A 22,146-nucleotide genomic window follows, 5' to 3' on the forward strand; every position below is an offset into this window, starting at 1 on the left:
TAAACCAGGAGGAATAACTAGGGAGCGAGACAGACCATGCAACCCAGGTTTCCAGCATGGGAAAATAAAGCCTAAAAACCTCTGGTGGTAAAAACATGGGAGTTGTGGTGTTGGGAGAAACCCCTAGCCTCAGAGGAGAGTTCATTGGAGAGACTCACAGGTCCTAGAATATACACAAATCCACACACCTGGGAATCAGCACCAGAAAGACCCAATTTGCTTGTGGGTAGTGGGGAAATTACTGACAGCCAGCAGAGAATTGAGCAAGCAACATTATTTCATTTTGGACCCCTCTTTAACATTCAGTGCCACAACACAGTGATATGGGTTGCCCAACCCTGGTGAACATCTAAGGCTCTGCCCCTTACTATGTAACAGGTGTACCGAGACATGCCCCCGCAATGGCCCGAATGAAAGAATAGATCAAAGTTCCAAAAAATACAACTAAGTGATGAAGAGATAGCCAACCTATCAGATGCACAGTTCAAAATACTAATAATCAGGATGCCCACAGAATTGGTTGAGTATGGTTGCAAAATAGAGAAAAGAGTGAAGACTATGAAAAGTGAATTAAAGGAAAATGCACAGGGAACCAACAGTGATGGCAAGAAAACTGGGACTTAGTTCAACAATGTGGAGCAGAAAGAAGAAAGAAACATTCATCCAGGACAGAATGAAGAAACAATAATTCAAAAAAAAATGAGGAGAGGCTTAGGAACTTCTGGGACAACTTTAAACATTCCAACATTCAAATCATAGGGGTGCCATAAGAAGAAGAGGAAGAGCGAGACATTGAAAAATTATTTGAAAACATAATTACAGAGAACATCCCCAATCTGGCAAAGGAAATAGACTTCCAGGAAGTCCAGGAAGCTCAGAGAGCCCCAAAGAAGTTGGACTCAAGGAAACACACACCAAGGCACATCATAATTACATTGGCAAAGATTAAAGATAAGGAGAGAATCTTAAAAGCAGCAAGATAAAAAAAGAGAGTTACCTACAACTCCCGTTCCTGTTGTACTATCAGCTGATTTCTCAAAAGTAACCTTGTAGACAAGAAGGGGCTGGAAAGAAGTATTCCAAGTCATAAAAGGCAAAGACCTACATCTAAGATTATTCTATCCAGCAAAGCTATCATTTAGAATAGAAGGGCAGATAAAGTGCTTCCCAGGTAAGGTCAAGTTAAAGGAGTTCATCATCACCAAGTTTTTATCATATAAAATGTTAAAGGGACTTATCTAAGAAAAAGAAGATAAAAACTATGAACAGTAAAATGACAACAAACTCACAGCTATTAACAACCAAACCTAAAAAACAAAAACAAAATTAAACTAAGCAAACAACTAGAACAGGAACAGAATCACAGAAATGGAGATCACATGGAGGGTTATCAGTGGGGGAGTTGGAGGAAGAGAGAGGGATAAAAGGTTTAAAGGGGGAAAATGAAGCATCTGTAATAGCATAATCAATAAAAATATATTAAAAAACGGAATGGAATCTTGCTAGTTGTGACATTATGAAACAGCTAAGTGAAATAAGTTAGACTGAGAAAGACACATACCATATGATTTCCCTCATATGTGGAATCTAAAAAACAAAATAAATGAACAAACAAAACAGAAACAAACTCACAGAAGCAGAAAACAAATTGCTAGGTGTTAGATGGGAGGGGGTTTGAGGAGATACATGCAAAAGTAAAATGAATTAAAACATAAAAATTGCCAGTTGTAGAAATAGTCATGGGGATATAAAGCACAGCATAGGGAACATAGGCAATAATATTATAATAAATTTGTATGGTGGGAGATGGGTACTAGACTTGTGTGATTACTTCATAAGTTATATGAATATTTAATCACTGTGTTGTACACCTGAATCTAATACGATATTGTATGTGAATTGTAATTGAAAAATGAAAAAGGATAATGACTAATTCTACTTGGATTACTGGCTGACTGCAAGACAAATAAACAAACAAACAAACCTAATAAATTGCTCTATTTCCAATATGTCTATTTAAATTCACTTTAGATGTTGCTCTCAGATAAATCTTACTAAGCTACAGCTATTATCTTATTATGCTCTTGTTTAAAAATTTGCAGTGGGTTTTTATTGCCTTACAGTAGATTTCAATGAGAAGTGACCATATTTCAGTGAAAATGCAAGTTGATTATGAGAAGAACAATATTAAAATACTTTTGTATTATTATAGTAATGAAGAATATGCATTTTACAAGCTAATAAATATATAATTACTTATTTCTGTTACCTGAAATGTTTCCCTTTTCCCTTCTAGGCTCCAATCTTAACCATTTTTCAAATTGTAGCTGAGATGCTAATTCCTCTGTGACTATTTTAGCAGTCGGAGCAGTTTGATTATAAATAACAGAGAACTACTCAAATTAGTATAATTAATAAATAAAAGAAAGGTTCATGCCATTGAAAAATTAAGATAAAGAGAAAGCTCTGTGCATTTTCATCAGGCCCCAAAGCTATTTTTCCATGGTTCCCCTGGCTCTCTAATGCTTTATGTAGTCTATCCTCAGGTTGGTTTCCTTCACAGTTACAAAATGTTGCAGTAAATGTAAGCCTTGCAGTTGTATTTCTACATCACGTAGAGCAAAAGACAATACTTCTGTGCCACCCAGATCCTTGCTGCAATTCAATAAAGGTCCTTGGCTTTTTAAAAATTGGATCAAGTCATCTTTCCATTCTTGTTGATTAGGTCAGCAGGGCCAGCCTTTGAGTGAAACTAGTCAAGGTCCACCTTTGGAATGTGTAATTCATCAAATTCATGGCTGTTTTAAATTGAAGATAAAAACAGTGTGTTCAGAGTAGGTAAACAATTTCCATTATAGGTCTTAAGTCATTTACCAGCTAAAGTGAACTCTTTATATCCTGGATTACTATGATATTTTATTATGTATTCAATACTTTCTTTTATCCTCATTTTTCTTAGTATTGCAATTTTCTTTCATACCTACCAGGCTTGAAGCTGTCTGGGGGGACAGTACCCATATATGATTCATGTGTTTTTTTCTTTCTTTTTCCATGTGCCTCTTTTTTATATACTTTTATATTGTTGTTCAAGTACAGTTATCCATTTCCTCCCCTCCACTCCCACCCACCCCAACCATCCCCATCTCCCACCCTCGATCCCATCCCCCTTCAGTGTCATCCATGTGTCCTTCAGACATGTTTTTGAAAACCCCTCCCGTTTCTCCCCCCTTTATCTCCTCCCACCTCCCCTCTCATTACTGTCAGTTTGTTCTTTAATTCCATGTCTCTGGTTATATTTTGTGTGCTTTTCTGTTTTGCCGATTAGGTTCCACTTATAGGTGAGATCATATGGTAATTGTCTTTCACCACCTGGCTTATTTCACTCAGCATAATGCTCTCCAGTTCCAACCATGCTGTTGCAAAGGGTAGGAGATCCTTCTTTCTTTCTGCTGCATAGAATTTCATTGTGTAAATGTACCATAGTTTTTCGATCCATTCATTTACTGATGGACACCTAGGTTGCTTCCAGCACTTGGCTATTGTAGATTGTGCTGCTATGAACATTGGGGTGCATAGGTTCTTTCGAATTGGTGTTGCAGAGTTCTTAGAGCATTCAATGAAATCTTAAGATTCTAAAAGGAATCTTAAATAGACAAGCAAAACTGAAACAATTTTTAAAAAGATTTATTTAGTTTTAGAGAAACAGAAAGGGAGGGAACAAGGGAAAGAGAGAAACACTGATTGGTTGCCTCTGCACAACCCCAACCAAGAACCTGGCCAAGAACCTGCAGTTCAGGTGTGTGCCCTGACCAAGAATCAAACCAGTGACCTCTCAGTCTGTGGAGCGATGCCCAACCCACTGAGCCACACCAGGCAGGGAACAACTAAAACAATTAATAGAAGCTCACTTCTTTCCCAAGTGATTGGGACAGAAAACATGGTCACACAAACACAAATGGAAAATGACAGAAAGAAGGGCTCCTGCTTTATAAACAACTTCTTGCTGTCCTGCATCTAGCATCGTGCTTTGTTAGATTATTATATATAGAACATCTAGCATGCATAAATAAACAACTGAATGACTGTAAAGTAATTTCCTTGAGATATAGGTTCCTTTCATTAGAAGATTTCTAGCAAAGTGTAACATAATATATTCAGGCACGGAATGGACTTGTTCATTGGAGAAAAGTTAGAGGCAATTACTTCCAAGATGGCTTATATTTCAACATTGCATTTATATCTTTTGATTTTTGAGGGCAGGAGATGCCTTTTTAAATGGCTTCTTCCTAATTACATATCTTTTGTAATCTACAGGTAGTCTGTGGCAAAATGTTACTCGCCTGGAGCAGGGCTGGGGGTGGGGGGAGGAAGGTGCCAAGTGCTGACAAGGAAGGGCATGCTGGCTGTCAAATGCCACGCTTTTCTGTATGAACAGAAATTTGACCTTGGACAGTTCTTGTTTGCATTTAAATAAATAATCATCACTTAACACTTATGCAACTAGTTGATGCTCTTTTAAAAAGGTAATTTCTTCTCATTCGAATTAAATGAATAAAATGTACTTAGTTTTTAAGCTTCCAGGTTCACTTTAGATGAAAATTTCAGTTCTCCTAATATAGAAACTATAATTAATGAAAATTATTTTTACATTTTAATGATCAGAAATCCCCTTCCAGCAAAATGCTTCATTCGAATATTAAACATTAAATACACTTGATCTCAAGACCCATATACAAAATGGCCTATTTGAATCCTCCATGTTGGTGTCTCGCAGCCAAAAACTGAACCCCAGGTATACCCCTATCAAACCAGCTTCTCTTCTAAACTTAGCTTGGTGAGTGACTTCATACACTTTGTTGCTCTTTTCAGAAACTTGGGAGCTATCCCTGATGATCTCTCTACCTCACTCTGTCACATCCAGTTAATTATCAAACCTTGCCCGTTTTACTTCCCAAATGTGCAAAATGTGTCCTGACTGTGCTCGCTTCTTTCAAACCCTATTGCTACTGCTTCAGGCCACCATGACCAATTGCCTGAATTTAGACCAACAGCCTCCAAAATTGTTTCTCTGTTTCTCGTCATGTCTTTCTGCATTCCAGTACCTACACTTCCACCAGTGTTAAAAAGAGCCCACTAAAGCCTTTTAATAGTTTTCCATTGCTCTATAGATACATTTTTTAAAGCTCTACAAGACTTAGATATTATAAATACTGCTTGTTTCTTCATCCTCATCTTTCACTGATCTTTCTCACTTGGCTCTATCCATACAACCTTCTCTATTCCTGAAATGTACGAGGTTCCTTTGCTTTCACAATGCTTGCACAGTCTATTTCTTGCATGCAGGATATTGCCTTCATCTCTCTCTTTCTTATTCACAGACACATGCAGGCACATAAACAACCTCTTCCTACCCTAGCTAACCCCTACTCATCTTTCAAGTCTTAGATTAGATATTGTTTTAATTTGTCAAAGAATTTTTCTCAGAACATTGTACCACATTCAGGTAATTTCTTCTGCTATAAACTCTCATAGCCCTCAGTACTTGTACTTAATGGCATACAAAGTAATCACATGCAATAATTATTTCTGTACTTATTTGTTAAATACATTTCTTCGTTATGCCCTAATCACCTTGAGGGTAGGCATGGTCTATTTTGTTCATCACTGTGTCCCCACAACTTAATGCAATGCATGACATTTAGTATGCATTCAATAAATAGATATTAAATAAATAAAAAACAATAAAAGCATTACTGAAGAAAAAGATTTACTGAATGATTCCATTTGTTAAAGGTAGCTCATAACAGAGAAAGACAAGATGTGGCCTCCTAGGAAGGGAAAGTGCAAGACAACAAGCCACTACAAAAACAGTGTTCATTTGATTTTTTTTTAAATGTGGCCATAGATAACAGCATTATTTCCTCTACTTTCTACCTTTTCCAGGCTCTGGTCTTGACTTTACTCTGTGTAGGTTTCATAAACTAGCGTTTTTTTTCTTATGTTAACCTCATTTCAAATTACTCTCCATGTGATGTCACTCACAAATTTATACTAATTTTTTATTTGTAATATTATTTTATGTTTTTTAAATTTCACTTACACTACCATATTGCAGAGCATAGTATCTTACTTTTAGTCTTCTGCAGAAGGCTCCTAAAACATCTTTCTATTGTAACTGCACAGAAACTTCATTCTTTAATATGATCTTTTCTTCTTTGTTTCCTTTTTTATTCAAACTGGCCTGATTTAGCACGCTGACTCACCCACCTCTCTCTCCTTTGCACATCCACTCCCTTAATGATTAAGCCCTCAGGACAATGAGGTTCTGGTCAGTGTCAAATATATTTGGGGAAAAAACCCTCAGATCTCTTGACCACAGAGACAGTTTCAATCAACTAAAGACCTCAGTTTTGTTTTAGCTCCAGAACCAGAAAAAGTGGCAGAACCAAAGGAAGTGATGCTATGGCAAACGTCAGGAGTAAATGCACTGATGAACCATCTCCTACCCTAAGTGTGGATTAGTCAATAGAGAGCACAACCTGGACCATGACCTTAACTCACTTAGTCACCATGTTTAATGATTTCCCCCTATATAACCCATTGCCTAAGAGTCATCAGGAAGCCAGGTCTTTGATTAGTAGCTCCCCTGTGACTCCAAGTTCAAGCCACTTTCTCAGTTAGTAAACCCTTACTTTCTTTGCTGTAAGCCCCTGTTTGTGTCTTGTTTGGCTTTGATGTGTGCAAGAAAATGGATCTCTTTAGTCTGGTAACACTACCCCCAATTTATATAGCCCTTTGATGCCAAATTAATCTTTGTAAAACAAATCTCTGTTCATGTCACCCACAGTTCAAAAGTTTTTATTTGCGCTTGCCATTTTATAAAATAAATCTAAACACTGTACTTTGGCATTCATAGCCTAAGTCTCAATTTTTCTCTTCTGTGTCTTATATGAATTCTCTGTATTTACTAATTCTAGCCCTTATATTCTCAATTTTGTTCCTTCCTTTTTATTTCTTAGAATTTCTTCAGTTCAGACTTTTTTTTTTTTTTATTCCAGTATGTATTTCTGGCCACTCTTGTTGACAACAGCTTCTCATTTTTCTGAAATTTGTACTCATCTATACTCTAGGATAATCACTTGATACTAAATCATATTTTTTATCAGTAATTTTTATTTTTTGTATGGGAGCTGAACCCCCAACTAAATCATTTGAGAATTTTGTTATAATCTCAATGTCTAGGATAATATCTAGTGACCTGTTTTTTATAACTCATTGTGTACCAGCATTTAGAATATTATTTAGTACAGCTTAATGAATATTTATTCATTAAGAGTAATAATATTCAATTAGAATATTATTAATGCAGCTTAATGAATATTTATTTGTTTATTTATAAGATCTATTTATTTATTTTTAGAAAGAGGGGAAGTGAGGGAGAAAGAGAGGGAGAGAAATATCAATATACCAGAGATACATCATTCGGTCGCCTCCAACGCACCCCCAACCAGGGACCTGGCCTACAAACTAGGCATGTGCTCTCACCAGGAATCAAACCAGGGACCTCTTGGTTCAAAGGCTGGCACTCAATCCACTGAGCCACACCAGCCAGGGCATTAATATTTAGTGTTAGTAACAATGGGTATTAAAAAGGGGAGGTTGGCATAATGGACAGCACATTTTGAGGAATACAAATTATGTAAAATATTGCTTATTATCCACTTATAATGCAAACTATTTTATTTGAAAACTCCTGAAATCTAGAAACAAGACAACTTAGGTTAAATATGTTTCCCAAAGCTGAATGTGCTCATTTCAAGCTCAATTTTTCTGCTTGAAATACAAAAACAATTCTATTTTCTTTTTAAAAATTTTGTTTATGTTATTACAGTTGTCCATTTTTTCTCCCATTGCCCCCTTCATTCAGCTCCCTCCCCAACTTCCATAGTCAGTCCCCACACTGTTGTCTATGTCCATGGGTCCTTCGTATATATTCTTTGACTAATACCTTCACCTTCTTTCAATCAGTCCCTACCTCTTCTCTCCCTTCTTACAGTTGTTTGTCTATTCCACGATTCTATGCTTCTGGTTCTATTTTGCTCATTAGTTTATTTTGTTCAGTAGATTCCTCTTTTAGGTGAGATCATACAGTATTTGTCTTTCACCAACTGGCTATTTCTCTTGCCATAATAGTTTCCCATTCCATCCATGCTGTTGCAAAAGATAGAAATTCTTTTTTCCTGATTCATAGTATTCCATTGTGTAAATGTACCATAGTTTTTAATACACTCATCTATTAGTTGGCATTTAGGCTATTTCCAACTTTTGGCTATTGTAAGTAGCACTGCTATAAAGATACGGGTGCATAAGTTCTTTTGAATTGGTGTTCTGGGATAAGTTTTCAAAGTACTTGAATAGGTACTGTCTCTTTATTTTGGTTGCTTTCCTGTGTTTTTATGTGTGAGGTAGAGCTGTTATGTCTTCCAGGCTTGGTAGAATGGCCTTATGCAGTAGTTGTCCAATGCTGCAGCCTCCTTGGTCACCTGAACTGGGCACTCCAAGTGTGCCCATATGCCTTGTGTGCATTATCCTGTTGTAGATGAGCCTTGATTGCCATCGGTATGCCACTTGGAGGGACTTACTTCCAGGCTGATCAGCTGTGAGGACTGACTGCAACTCACATACCAGAAGAACTGCTATGTAGCAGCTGACCCCACAGAGCAGGACTCAATTTGGGCTTTGGTGCCTGCCAAGTTTACCCCTTGAGTGTGTCACTTGTGGAGGTTGGTGGATTATAATCCCATGTGATCTGAAGCTGTCCACTTGCTCTGGGCCTCCCAGGAGGTGCAAGGTCAGCCATTGCCTGTGCCCTGCCTAGGTCACCCAGTATATGCTACAGAGCAATCTGCAGATGGCTGCTTCTTTAGTTGTGCTGGGTTTGGAGATGCCCAGGAGAGGCCAAGCTACAAACTGAGCCTGGCTGCCACTGGTGCTAGGGTGGGCCCACTTAGCAAAAATGTGGGGTACACACAGACCAAATGCTGATTGTGTAAGAAAATCTAGTGGAGTCCAAAGCATGAGCCAAGAGAGGCTGTTTATATGGAAAAGCCACTGGAAATGACTTGAGTGCCAAAAGTTGGGTGGGGTAGAATCTCTGTAAATCACCAGGTTGAGGAAAACAGTGTGAGCTAGGCTAATAAAGAGTTAGACATGGCACTTGTCTGCTGGTTCTATGCTGGGGAGGTCTTAGCAAAGGAACAATGGTTTCCACCAGCTCTTCTGTCTGGGAGAAAGCTGCCCCTTTACCCCCCATCCAAAAGCCAGGCAATTCAGTTCCTCCTCATATGTCTGTGATGTGTTTTGAGTACCTACACCAGTGCTGGAGCTCAGAGTGAGTGAATCCAAATAGGTCTATGCATAGGTCCTTAAAGAGGAACTGCTTGGGACTCCAGAAGTCCTCTGTCTCCCTCAGCATCAATTCTTGCTGGTATTTACAGCAAGAAGTTATGGGGACTTCTCTCCCTGGCACTGGACCCTGGTGCTGGGGTTCTAATATGAGTCTGGGACCCAGCACTCTTTAGGAGGGACCTGTGCAGCCAAGAGAGCCTTCCAGATTTTTATCTGCCATACAAAATATGCCACATGTGGGTGTGGGACCAGCCCATCTGCATCTCTGCCTTCCTACTAGTCTCCACGTAGCTTCTTCTTTATATCATTAGTTACAGGACTTTTGTTCAGCTAGGTTTCAGGTGTTTTTGAATGATGATCATTCTGCAATTTAGTTGTAATTCTGATGTGGTCATGGGATGTGCCAGGTACCGTGGTTCACCCATGCTGCCATCTTGATCAGAACACCCAATACATATTTATATGCATTTTGTTTGTTTGTTTGTTTATAGGTTTTATTTATTTATTTTCAGAGAGAGTGGAAGGGAGTGAGAAAGAAAATGAGAGAAACATCGATATGAAAAGGAAACATAATCAGTTGCCTCTCATATGCACTCCAACTGGGGCACAAACTGGCAACCCAGGCATGTGCTCTGACAGGGAATCAAACCAGTAGCCTTTTCCTTTGTTGGATGACACCCAACCAGCTGAACCACACCAGTCAGGGCTTTACATGCATTTCATATATTATGATGGTGGTCTGAAACATATTGTTGGCTTGAACATTAATCTATGCACTCTGTAAAAAACTTGGTCATATTTTAAGATTGCTTCCTCAAGGTCCTTTTATTTAAGTGTTGTTTTAATTCATTTTGGTTTTAGTTCCACTTCCTTGAGAGCCCTCCTAGTCCTTTGCCACAGGACATACTCAGTAATAAAAAAGTGGGTTATGAAAAACGGCCTAGTAAGTTATTTTCATTTTGGTTTAGTTTTATTGAAAGTATGAGCTTGGGGAATTCCAAGACACTAAAATTATTATGTTGGCTGCTTTTCCACAAACATGAAGTATCTAAAACAGACAGCCATAAAAGTATTCATATTGTCAGAAAACTACTTGAACAGATAATTAAAATTAAAAATTTTAAAAAGAAGTATTCACATCGTCTTGATGTCTTCACCTTTATTGGTAGTGAGCAATGTTACCTGTGGTGACAAATTTACAATTCATATCAGTAGCCTAGTTTTTTATGCTATGGTTATGTTCAGGATTTAGTTACATAGGGCAACACGGGGAAGTAAGGGTCATGGACCAGTGGTAGTTCTCCTCCTCAAATTCAGCTCCCTCTCTCTGTTTTTTTAATGACCTGTCAACCTGTCAATCACTTTTCATCTTGGAGCAGGCAATGGTGCCATAACATCATTGTGTTTACATAGTTATATCATTGTGTATTTTATATGTTATCATAGGAAGTTGACAAATCATCACTTCCTAGGGCTGGGTTAGTGACTAAGTGGGGAGACCTTGGAAAAGTCTGAACCTTCCTTGGTAGAGAAATTATGTCTTCCATGGCCTCTTGCCTCCAAGTACAAGAGCGCTGGAAGGCAGACAAATTATATAATTTAACCTTTGGCCACAAAAACACATTGCTAGGTGATTAAAATCTTGTTATTTTGGATTGATTTTAAGAACTTTGGGTAGCACTGAAAATGTACATTGCATTTGTAGTGGCCTAGCTGATATTGCTGTTGTCTGAAGGGTTGAATGCATTGAATGCCCATTTAAAAGGACCTAATGATCCTAGAAAGATGGATTGCTGTTTCTGGTTGAAATTACATTTTAATAGAATTCCCGCAAAAACAATATGCATTTTAATAAGTTTCATGAAGTGGCAACAGTTTCCAATTGCAAAAAAAACCCCAAAAACAAAAAGCAAGAGTGATGGCGTTTGAATCAGCATATATTAACGTGAAAGTTCTGAAATATTATGACCACCGACAGAATGCATTACTGGGATCCTGGTGTTACCTTTGTAGGAATAAAGAAGGAGGTTTCAGGATTTATAGCCAGGGTCTCAAAAACATGGGATATACACTATTAAAGAATGTTAACCTAACTCTGAGTAGGAAGAGGTAGCAAACAATTTAGGGATCAATGTAGTGGGAAGGAGAGGAACTGCATGTATCTTATGGAACACAGATTTGTGGTCTGTGAGTGATGCTTTAAATGCTCTATTTCTCCTGCTACATCTCCATTGTTTGTGCTAATGTCTAGATTAGGAGATGGGAAACATTTTCTATGAAGGGACAGATAGTAAGTATTTTAGGCTTTCCTGGCCATATAGTGCCTGTTGCAATTACTCAGCTCTGCAAATGTAGGCATAGACAGTAAATAAAAATGGGTATGGTTATATTTCTACACATCTTTATTTACAAAATTGGGTGAACAGTTGAATTTGGCTCACGGATTGTTCTTTGCTCTTTGTCTAGATTCTTATTTACTAAGGTAGATCTTGCCTGGACTAAGGCATTAGTCTCCTTCCTATCTCTGGAAGAGTCTTTATATTCTTATTCATTTATTCAAGAAATTTTACAAAACATATAATAAATACCGGTCACCATATTATACATGGCATACACAGTAGTGAAAAAGATAGACGATTTTCTTTCTTCTAGCAGTTTTTGTTTAAGAGACAGATATAAAAACAAATAAGAAAGTAATTAAGATATTAGAAACTCATTTTAAGTATTATAAAAAAATAATTACTAAAATATAAAAGAGGGTAGTTGGAGGAAGAAGCTCAAATAAAATAGAAAGGTCAAGAAATGCTTTCAGAAGAAAGTGACATTTAAGTTGAAACCTGAGTGATAGAAAAAACTGGCCATATCATGAGTCAGGAGAAAGATCATTACAGGAAAGAAAAATAAAAAGTATAAAGGCTGTGAATCTGAGGTGAAAAGATTCTTGATGTGTTCTGAGAACCGGATGGAAAAGTATGTGCCCAGGATACAGGGGAAACCGGTGTAAAGGAGGATAGAAATGAAGACGGTACCCAGATCAAATAGGGTCATGAAGGTCATGGTAATGTGTGTGGAATGTTTTCTAACTCCAAGGGGGCACTCCTAAAAAATGTGTTATCAGAGAGGTAATAGGATCTTACGTATGCTTAAAAATATTCTAGCTGCTAGAGAACAGATGGAAGGGAAGAAGCAAGAATGGAAGTAAGAAGATTAGCAGAATTTTCTGCAATGGCTCAGATGAGAGATTCTGGGAGTGATTGTGGAGTAGAAACGAGAGGTTGGACTTTGAATGTACTTTGAAATATAACAGTAGGAATTGCTGATGTATTAAATACAGCAGTTAGAGAAAGAGAGGAGTCAAAGATAACTCCTAGGGTTTTGAATTGAGCATCTAAGGGGTTGGTGGGGACAAATGCTGAGATTAGGAGGTGCAGGAGAGCAATGGATGATGGGGAGGTGGAGTAAATCAAGAGTTCACTTTCAATAAGTCTGGTGTAGAATGTCAAGGAGAATTTAAGAAAAAAATATAAAGTAGAAAATTGAATTTGTTTTTAGTCTAAGGTAGAGTTCTGGAATAAAATTTTAATTTTCAGTAATATTAGCATATAGATAGTGTTTAAATCTTTGGGCCAGGCATCTACTTTTGGCCAAAATGGAATAAAGGCCTGGGTTTACCCATATACCTTAAAAAATAAAAATAGGACAAAATCTAAGAAACAATGGTTTTCAGGAATTGAACAACCAGCATCAGAAAAAAAATAACAAATGAGGTGAATTCTATTATTGGTACAACTTAAATGCCTTAAGAGAATTTCTAGGATGCAGTTAAGGAGGAGAAACCCAAACACAGTTTCCCTGAACTGAACAAACAAACTTGACAATGCAGAGAAAAAATTACACGGCAGCACGTAGGAGAGAAGAGATGTGGTTAGAAAGACAGAGCTTTAGAAGTTGGAAAAGGACTCCCCTCGAGTCTCAGCTAAGTGCTGACCAGCACTTGATGTGAGAACACTCTGTGAGACTGGGAAAAGAGGCACCCATTCTCTGACACTCCTTTCCAGAAGGGAGAGTTATGGTGCAGGAACCTGGCAGATACAATCTCTACCACATGACTGAAGTTAACATTGTCAGTCACAAGACACTTATCTTTTGTGGAATTATTTCCAAAAATCTATAATGCCAGATAATCATAAGAAAACATCAGGCAAACCTAAAGTAAAGGAAATTTTACAAAGTTCATAATCAGTATTCTTCAGAAGTGTTGAAGGCATGAAAGACAAGGAAGGGTTGAGAAAAGGTCACAGATTGAGGGGACTAAAGACATAACTAAATCCAATGTGACTTCCTAAAACAAACAAAAAAATGGACATCAGTGGAAAAGCTGGGGGAAATACAAAATAAGTTTGTGGTTTAGTTAATAATACTCTAGCGATGCTAAATTATCACTTTTAAAGATTATACTTTGCTTATGTAAGCTATTAATGTTAAGGAGGAGCTGAATGAAGGGTATAAGAGAACTCTATCTCTGCAATCTTTTTGAAGTCAAAAGTTACTCCACCATAATTTAAAAAATATTTCATTTATTTATTTTTAGAGAGAGGGGAAGGTGGGGAAAAAGAAAGGGAGAGAACTATCAATGTGCAAGAGATGTATCGATCAGCTGTCTCTCCCACACCCCCAACTGAGAACCTGGTCCATAGCTCAGTTGTGTGCCCTGACTGGGAATCTAACCGGGGACCTTTAAGTTTGCAGGCTGGCACTCAATCCACTAAGCCACATCAGCCAGGGCACCACCATAATTTTCTTAAAAGCTATATTAAGACTTTGGAAACAATGAAGCAAAGCAGACACATCACTGGTGAAATCCTCTCTGATCAACCACATATACACAAGATACAGTAGTATTCATTCAGTCCTTTAATATAAAAGTGTTGGGGATATATAATGGGCCAAGAACTATGTTATAACTAGGGGTACAGAAGCAAATAAAAGACACATATTCTTTTAGTCACCAAAAAGGGATTATGAGTGTTCTATCCATGGGCAGAGAGACTGGAAAGTTTGAATTTGTAATGATGAAATTGGATTGGAGGCTCAGCTGGAAGTGTCTTTAAGTCATCTTCAAAGTCTGATTATTTTCAAGGTTGGTGTGTATTTGGAAAACCAAGATTTCCTAGAAAAAGAACAAAACTGTATAACTAAAATACTTTTAATCTCCAATGGTTGTGCAAGAATCCCTTTTCCTGGTATTTGATGATCACGCGTGTTGTAGGCTTTTTCATTGCCTGTTTCCAACTCAGTCGGAGTCAGTAGACTAGGTATTACGTCAGGCTTACTAAGGTTCCCCAGGTGTAAAGCTGAATATCATCTCACCCCCCAGAAGAAAATAATTTGATTTTATTCTATTATTAAGACTCTTTGGTATAAGAAGGGATAGGTTTTTTTTTGTTTGTTTTTTTAAGATTAATATTTTATTTTTTATTCTTGTTTATTCTGTTACAGTTATCCCAATTTTTCCCCCTTTGCCCCCCTCCATCCAGCAGCCCCCACTCCCATAGTCCATCCCCACACCATTGTCCTTGTCCCTGGGTCACTCAGACGTGCTCTTTGACGAATCCCTCCCCCTTCTCTGCCCCGTCTCCCTCCCCCTCCCGTCTGGCAGCTGTCAGTCTGTTCCCTGTTTCCATGTCTCTGCTTCTGTTTTGTTCATTAGTTTATTTTGTTCATTAGATTCCTCTTAGAGGTGAGATCATATGGTATTTGTCTTTCCCTGATGACTGGCTTATTTCACTTAGCATAATGGTCTCCAGTTCCATCCATGCTGAATATTGTTGATAAATTAATCAATATTAGTGTTGTGAAATCAATATCATTTTGTATTCTATACACTTCCAAAATTCCTATTTTGTGTCTCCTATTAAGCAATAAATTCAATAGAACTACATTCTATATTCCCCCCTTTTGAATGATAATATTTAGAGGGATTATTAAATATAGTAAAATAAGGAGACTGAATTTCGAAAGAGTGAAGAAAGGTATTTATAAGATTTGTATGCATGTGGAGTCCTCCTGGGATTTTTTGCTGGCAGCACAGCCTGTAAATATTTAATATTTTCCCCGAAATTATGCTCAGAGGCACAATCTATCAACTCAAGTGCATGCTACAAAAACAAATTCATATACTATCGACAGTACATGAACAGAGAAGGAAAAAAATGTGTTTTTTTTAAGCCAAGTACCATAATTCAGCAATCTCTGTGTTCTATGGATTTAGTTCAGTGATTGACAGTACTGAATGTTATAAATCATTTTTTTTCCAAATGAATGAATGAATGGCTATAGCAACCAGGGTTTCATTTAAAGAGTTTAAAACATTACGACCTTTCCTTTTGTCTCTGGGAATGTCCTTTGCGGGTGCTGTTCTATTTCAGGGATGTTTCAAATATGCCAGTAGGTGGCAGTCCCTCTTCATTTCTCATCAGAGAAAAAGCAAAAGATTGAAAAAGAAATGGATGGAAATGAAAATAAATAAAAATACACTTTAAAATTCAGCACACTGTGTTTAATTTTTATGAATGAAATTTAAAAATAGTACAACAGATTGCCAGGGGTGGGTAGAGGGAGGGAGGAGGAGAAAGGGGGATAAATGGTGCAGAAGGAGATGACTTGGGGTGGTGAGCACACAATACAGTGTACAGATGCTGTGTCGTAGGATTGTGCACCTGAAACCTGTATAATTGTGTTAACCAGTGTCACCCCAATAAATTCAATAAAAAGTAAAAAAATGAACTCTTAAGAAGCAAGAAAAATTAAAATGTCTCAAGTTAATTGGAAATAAAGCAACAACTATTGACTTTGTGTTAGCTCATCAAACTTTATACCAATGTGTTACATTTTGCTTAAATGACACTGTGTATTTCTTTCTGAAAATAAGCTCATCAATAGCCATGTGGATGAAATATGTGGTTTTCCTTGTAACTGTCATCCAGTTCTTGCCATGCTGAGTACTCAGGTGGGCAGGCTTCAGTTTTTAAGATTTTTAGACTCCGCTTTGTTATCAGCCTAGTACCTTGGGGAGTGCTTAAGGGAAGCCTCAAAATATTTTATGACTAAAATGTTTAAAATTTGTTGAGTGGCTCCAGACACTGTGGACTTTGGACAGATGTGTGCCCCAGCACTGAAGCATTATACAGAAAACTGCCTGCACAGGAGCTCCTTATACATTTCCACAGAGATTCCCAATATGTGAAACACACTGATGCATTCCAATCGCATCTCTGTTATAGTAGTTGCTAGGGAGCAAACTGAGATCACCAATTTCATTTCCTTTAGAACGTATCTTTATTTGAAACCTAAATCATGGGTTCTACCATAATTTCCTCAGCCTCTTCCCCTCGTTACATTCATCATCTCCCCTTACACTTCAGCCCTCTCACACTGGCCCTACTCCAACGGGAAAAACAAGACCAGCATATGAGGAACAATTTGGAATTTCAGATCCTGGGCCTGGTTTCCAGTTGACTTTTTGGTAACTTTTTATTTAGTTTATTCTATAATTTGTCAACAGCTAAAAGCACAACAACCTTAAATGTTCTAATTTACAACCATTATTAACTAGAGAATATAAGTCATGATAAAAATACATTTTCCTTGAAAAGAAGTATCTTCTCACATATTTTGCATTCCTCTAAAAATAAGTACTATGTATATTTTGACTAGTTTTATATTATACTCAGATCTGTATTTATTGAGCTGTTATCTTTAGGAGAGTTATAAAATCAACTATATAGTTATAGTAGAAATGGAGAATGGCAGGAATGATATAAACAAATAGCAAAATATACAGAAAAATACTTCATGTTCAAAATATATATATATATTTTCCCTTGACTTTTCTGAAAACAACAGTGAGAATACATACAAGTTAGCCATGGCAGACATATACTCTGTTATAATTTTTTGATATTTGTATATGTTTTCCTATTAGATTTTGAGACAGTTGAAGGCAAAAATGGTTCGAATTAATTTATTCATGTAACCATGGTTGTGTCAGTGTTTTATTGCACATTTAATATGTGACAATTTGGGGATAAAATGAATATATGATGTAACTTCTGATTTTAAGAAACTTAAAGTACAAAAAGGAAAACCAGACACATAAAAACAGGGCCAATAAGTCACAGGTGCCATGACGGAAGTATGTACTGGCTGCCGTGGAATCACAAAGATAGAGTCTTCTCTCTGCTGAGATGTAAATGGGATGACAGAAAGCTTAATTACAGACAAACTCTTGAACTATTTTTAAAGATGTACAGGAGTTCACCACATTGACAACCCGTGAAGTAAAAAATATTCTACACAAACGAACCAGTGAGAAAAAGGGCATACATGTTGTGGTTTATTTTAAAATAGAAAATAATTTGAATGAGACAGTCAACAGATAGGTCTGTAAATGTAGGTAAGAATATGGTTAGGAAAGTTTTTTATATCCTTTTAAGAAATTTGGAGAATTATTATCAGGGTACTTGGAATCAGCAATGGGATTTATGCAGAAAAGTGATAAGTGCTATTTACATTTTTGAAACTTGACTCTGACAAATGTTTAGTGAATAGAATGAGGGTGGGAGTTCAGCAACAAGGAGACAATTTGGGAGACCTCAATAGTTTAGGAAAGAGATTGAGGATGAAATGAATCCATGAAGAAAGATGAGAAGGTCAGTTTTGCATGGATTCAGACCAAGATGCCTGTTGGGCTTCTGAGAAGAGATAAATGACAGCATTTGAAATAAAGGGAAAACTTTGGATTAGAACTGTGCTTTTCTGGTCTTCAGTATGTAAAGTGTGACTGAAGCCATGTACATGGATACAAACATCCAGTGAGAGTGAGAAAACAAAAGAAGAGAAGAAAGGGAACACTTTGGAAAGTATAATACTAATGACATGAATAGATAAAAAGGAGTTCTAAGATGAAAAATATAAAAACAATGGGAACAGCAGAAGGAAAGAATGAGCTTATTATAATAGCGAAGACAAGAATAAGCAGCCAACACAACAAATACAGCAAGAAGGTAAAATGGGGTAGAAGTTGACAAGCCCATTGAATTTGGCAAGTTGGAAGTAATGAGGGTCTTTTCTATAGTGATTTACTCTGGACTGAGGTTGAAGAGGGAATGGAAGGTGAGAAAGACAAGACAAGGAAAGAGGGAAAATATACCACTAGAACCTAGCAGAGTACCTGAAACTGAGTTGGTGTTGATAAATATCTTTGAAACTGAACTTAAGAACTATGTACACCAGTCCTCCCACCCAGGAATCAGCACCAGGGAAGCACCTGAAAGGGCACAGTTTGCTTGTGGGAAGAGTGGCAAGTGAGTGAAAGTGGAGTAAGAGCCAAGCGACTGGCATTGTTCCCTCTCTGACCCCTCCTCTACATACAGCACCACAACACAACAAGTGGGTTGCCCCACATTGGCGGATAGCTAAGGCTCTGCCCCTTACAACATAAGAGTTGCACCAAAATAAAGAAATATGGCCCAAGTTAAACAACAGATCAAAACTCCAGAAAGAGAACTAAGCGATGAGGAGGTAGCCAACCTATCAGATACAGAGTTCAAAACACTGGCAATCAGGATACTCACAGAAATGATTGAGTATGGCCACAAAATAAAGGAAGAACTGAAGGCTATACAAAGTGAAATGAAGAATATACAGGGAATGAATGGTGGAGGGAAGGAATCTGGGACTCAAATCAATAATTTGGAACGAAAGGAAGAAATAAATATTTGACCAGAACATGATGAAGAAACGAGAATTTGAAAACATTAAGAGAGGCTTAGGAACTTCTGGGACAACTTTAAATGTTCCAACATCCAAATACTAAGGGTTCCAGAAGGAGAAAAAGAAGGGCAAGAAATTGAAAACTTATTGGAAAAAATAATGAAAAAAAATTCCCCAATCTGGAGAAAGAAATAGACATAAAAGTCCAGCAAGCACAGAGAATCCCAAACAAGTTGGACCCAAAAAAGGAGCACAACAAGACACATCATAATTAAACTGTCAAAGATTAAAGATAAGGAGAAAATCATAAAGCAACAAGAGTAAAGGAGAGAGTTGACTACAAAGGAATTCTATGACTATCAGCCAATTTCTCAAAAGAAATCTCGCAGGCAAGAAGGGGTTGAAAAGAAGTATTCAAAGTCACAAAAGACACTAACTTAATCCAAGATTACTCTATCCAGCAATGCTATAATTTAGGTTGGAAGGGTAGATAAGTGCTTCCCAGATAAGGTAAAGTTAAAAGAGTTCATCATCACCAAGACTTATTAGGTGAAATGTTAAAGGGACTTACCTAAGAAAAAGATCAAAACTACAAACAATAAAATGATAACAAACTCACTCACGACTATGAACAATTGAACCAAAGAGTAAAAATTTAAACAAACTAAGCAAACAACTAGAACAAGAACAGAATTACAGAAGTGAAGATCACATGGAAAGTTATCAGCAGGGAATGGTAGAGGGGAGAATGGGAGAAAAATACAGGGAATAAGAAGCATAATTGGGAGGTAAAAGATAGAGAGGGGGAGGTTAAGAAAAGTATAGGAAATAGAGAAACCAAAAAATTTATATGTACGACCCCTGGACAGGAACTAACTGGGGGGAATGCTAGAGAAAATGGGGGTACTGGACGTAGGAGGATAAAGTGAAGAAAATAAATGGGACAACTATAATATCAATAAAATATACTTAAAAATGGAATTTAGTATAAATCAACCTTATAAATTATATTTCTAATAGCATTGTTTTTGAACCTAACAAGACAATGAATCTGTTTTGAACACAAATATCTAAAACTCTAAATACAGAAACTCTTCATCTGTATAGCAGTATAGGTAAATACTTGCCTCCACACAAAACCAAATCAAAATCACAACTAAAATACAGAACAACCACCACTTAGAACCATCAGAAATTGAGTTGAATGAAAGTCTGATATCCACGGCATTAGAGAAACCACATCCATCCAAACTGGTAGGAGAGGTGGAGACATGAAATGGGTTGGTCCCACATCCACATGTTGTGGATAAAAGTTCAGTAGGGGTATCTTGGGAGTGAGGAGTCCCAGCCCCATGCTAGGGTCCCAGTGTAGTGTTCCAGTGTCAGCAAGATAAATCCCTATAACATCTGGCTGCAAAAACCAGAGGGAATTGAGTCAGTGGAAGAAACTGCTAAAGCCCCAAGCAGTTACCCTTACAGGCCCACACATGGACTTATTCAGATTCACTCGCTCTGAGCTCCAGCACCAGGGTAGCAGCTTGAAAGGCACTAGTGGCATACAGGGAGGCATTGAAATGTCTGGCATCAAGGTGAGACCTGGGGGATGGATCTCTCTCAGATAGAAAGATGGGCAGAAGCCATTGTCCCTTTTCTGAACATTGTATGCACAGAGCCATAGAGCTGGCAGGCTGATGGCTATATCTGAGACTCCATCAGCCTAACACAGTTTGCCCTGTCCTGGTGACCCCTTGAAGCTCTGTCCCATTCAACTTATGGGCCCACCCAAACTGCTTTTCATATCAATGGCTGGTCTTGGCTTGTGCTTCACAATTTTCTAAATCCTCTCAAGCAAGCAACAGCCAGGCTCAGTGAGTCCCCAACCCCCATACCTTTTACTAAGTGGTTCCAGGGCCAGGACTAGCACCAGCCAGCCTAGATTTATAGCTTGGTTTTGCCTGGGTATCTCCAAGCCTGAGACAAGAAGCAGCCATCTCAGATTACTTTATAGTTCAGACAGGGTGACCCCGGGAAAAGCACAGGTTGGGGCTAACCTGGGCCTGCACCACTTGGAAACTCCAGAGCCTATTTACCCAGTGGAAAGCCAGACATCATGTGAGAGCACTACTGTCCTGCCCCTGCACAACTGATCTTCCATGGAGGGCAGAGGTTGGTGGTCAGTGCTCAAAGCCTGTCCTAGAAGCTGAGTGATATGGGTAGATCCCTTCCATTGACCTGCCAACAGCAACCAAGGCTCAATAAAAGAGGAGGCTGTACTCAGCCCTCATGAAGGCACACCTTGAATACTCAGCTTGGTAGTTGGGGGGCTGTGCCACCGAACCCTATAGGACACCTACTATATTAGGCTGCACTACCAAGACAAGGAGCCACAGAAGCTCTTCCTCATACATAGAAACAAACACAGGGCTGCCAAAATAAGGAGACAAAGAAACATGGCCCAAATAAAAGAACTGATCAGAACTCCAGAAAAAAAGAACTAAAGAAAATGGAGATAAGCAATCTATTAGATGCAGAGTTTGAAGCACTGGCTATAATGATGCTCAAGGAACTCATTGAGGACTTCAACAGCATAAAAAAGACCTAGCCAAAAATAAAAGATACACTAATTAAAATAAAGAACAATTTATAGAGAAACAACAGTAGAGTGAATGAAGGTGAGAATCAAATCAATGATTTAGAACATAAGGAAGCAAAAAAAAACAACCAATCAGAATGAGAAGAAAAAAAGAATCTGAAAAAACAAGGACAGTGTAAGCAGCCTCTGGGACAACTTCAATCATTCCAATATTCTCATCATAGGGGCACCAGAAGGAGAAAAGCAAGAAACTGTAAACCTACTTGAAAAAATAATAAAAGAAAATTTCTCTAATTTGGTGAAGTAAATAGACACGTAAGTCCCAGAAGCACAGAGAGTCCCAAATAAGATGGTTATAAAGAGGCCCACTC

The sequence above is a fragment of the Artibeus jamaicensis genome, unplaced genomic scaffold, assembly GCF_021234435.1.
Source record: "Artibeus jamaicensis isolate MK-2021 breed Jamaican fruit bat unplaced genomic scaffold, CSHL_Jam_final contig_64, whole genome shotgun sequence".
NCBI classification, from domain to species: Eukaryota; Metazoa; Chordata; class Mammalia; order Chiroptera; family Phyllostomidae; genus Artibeus; species Artibeus jamaicensis.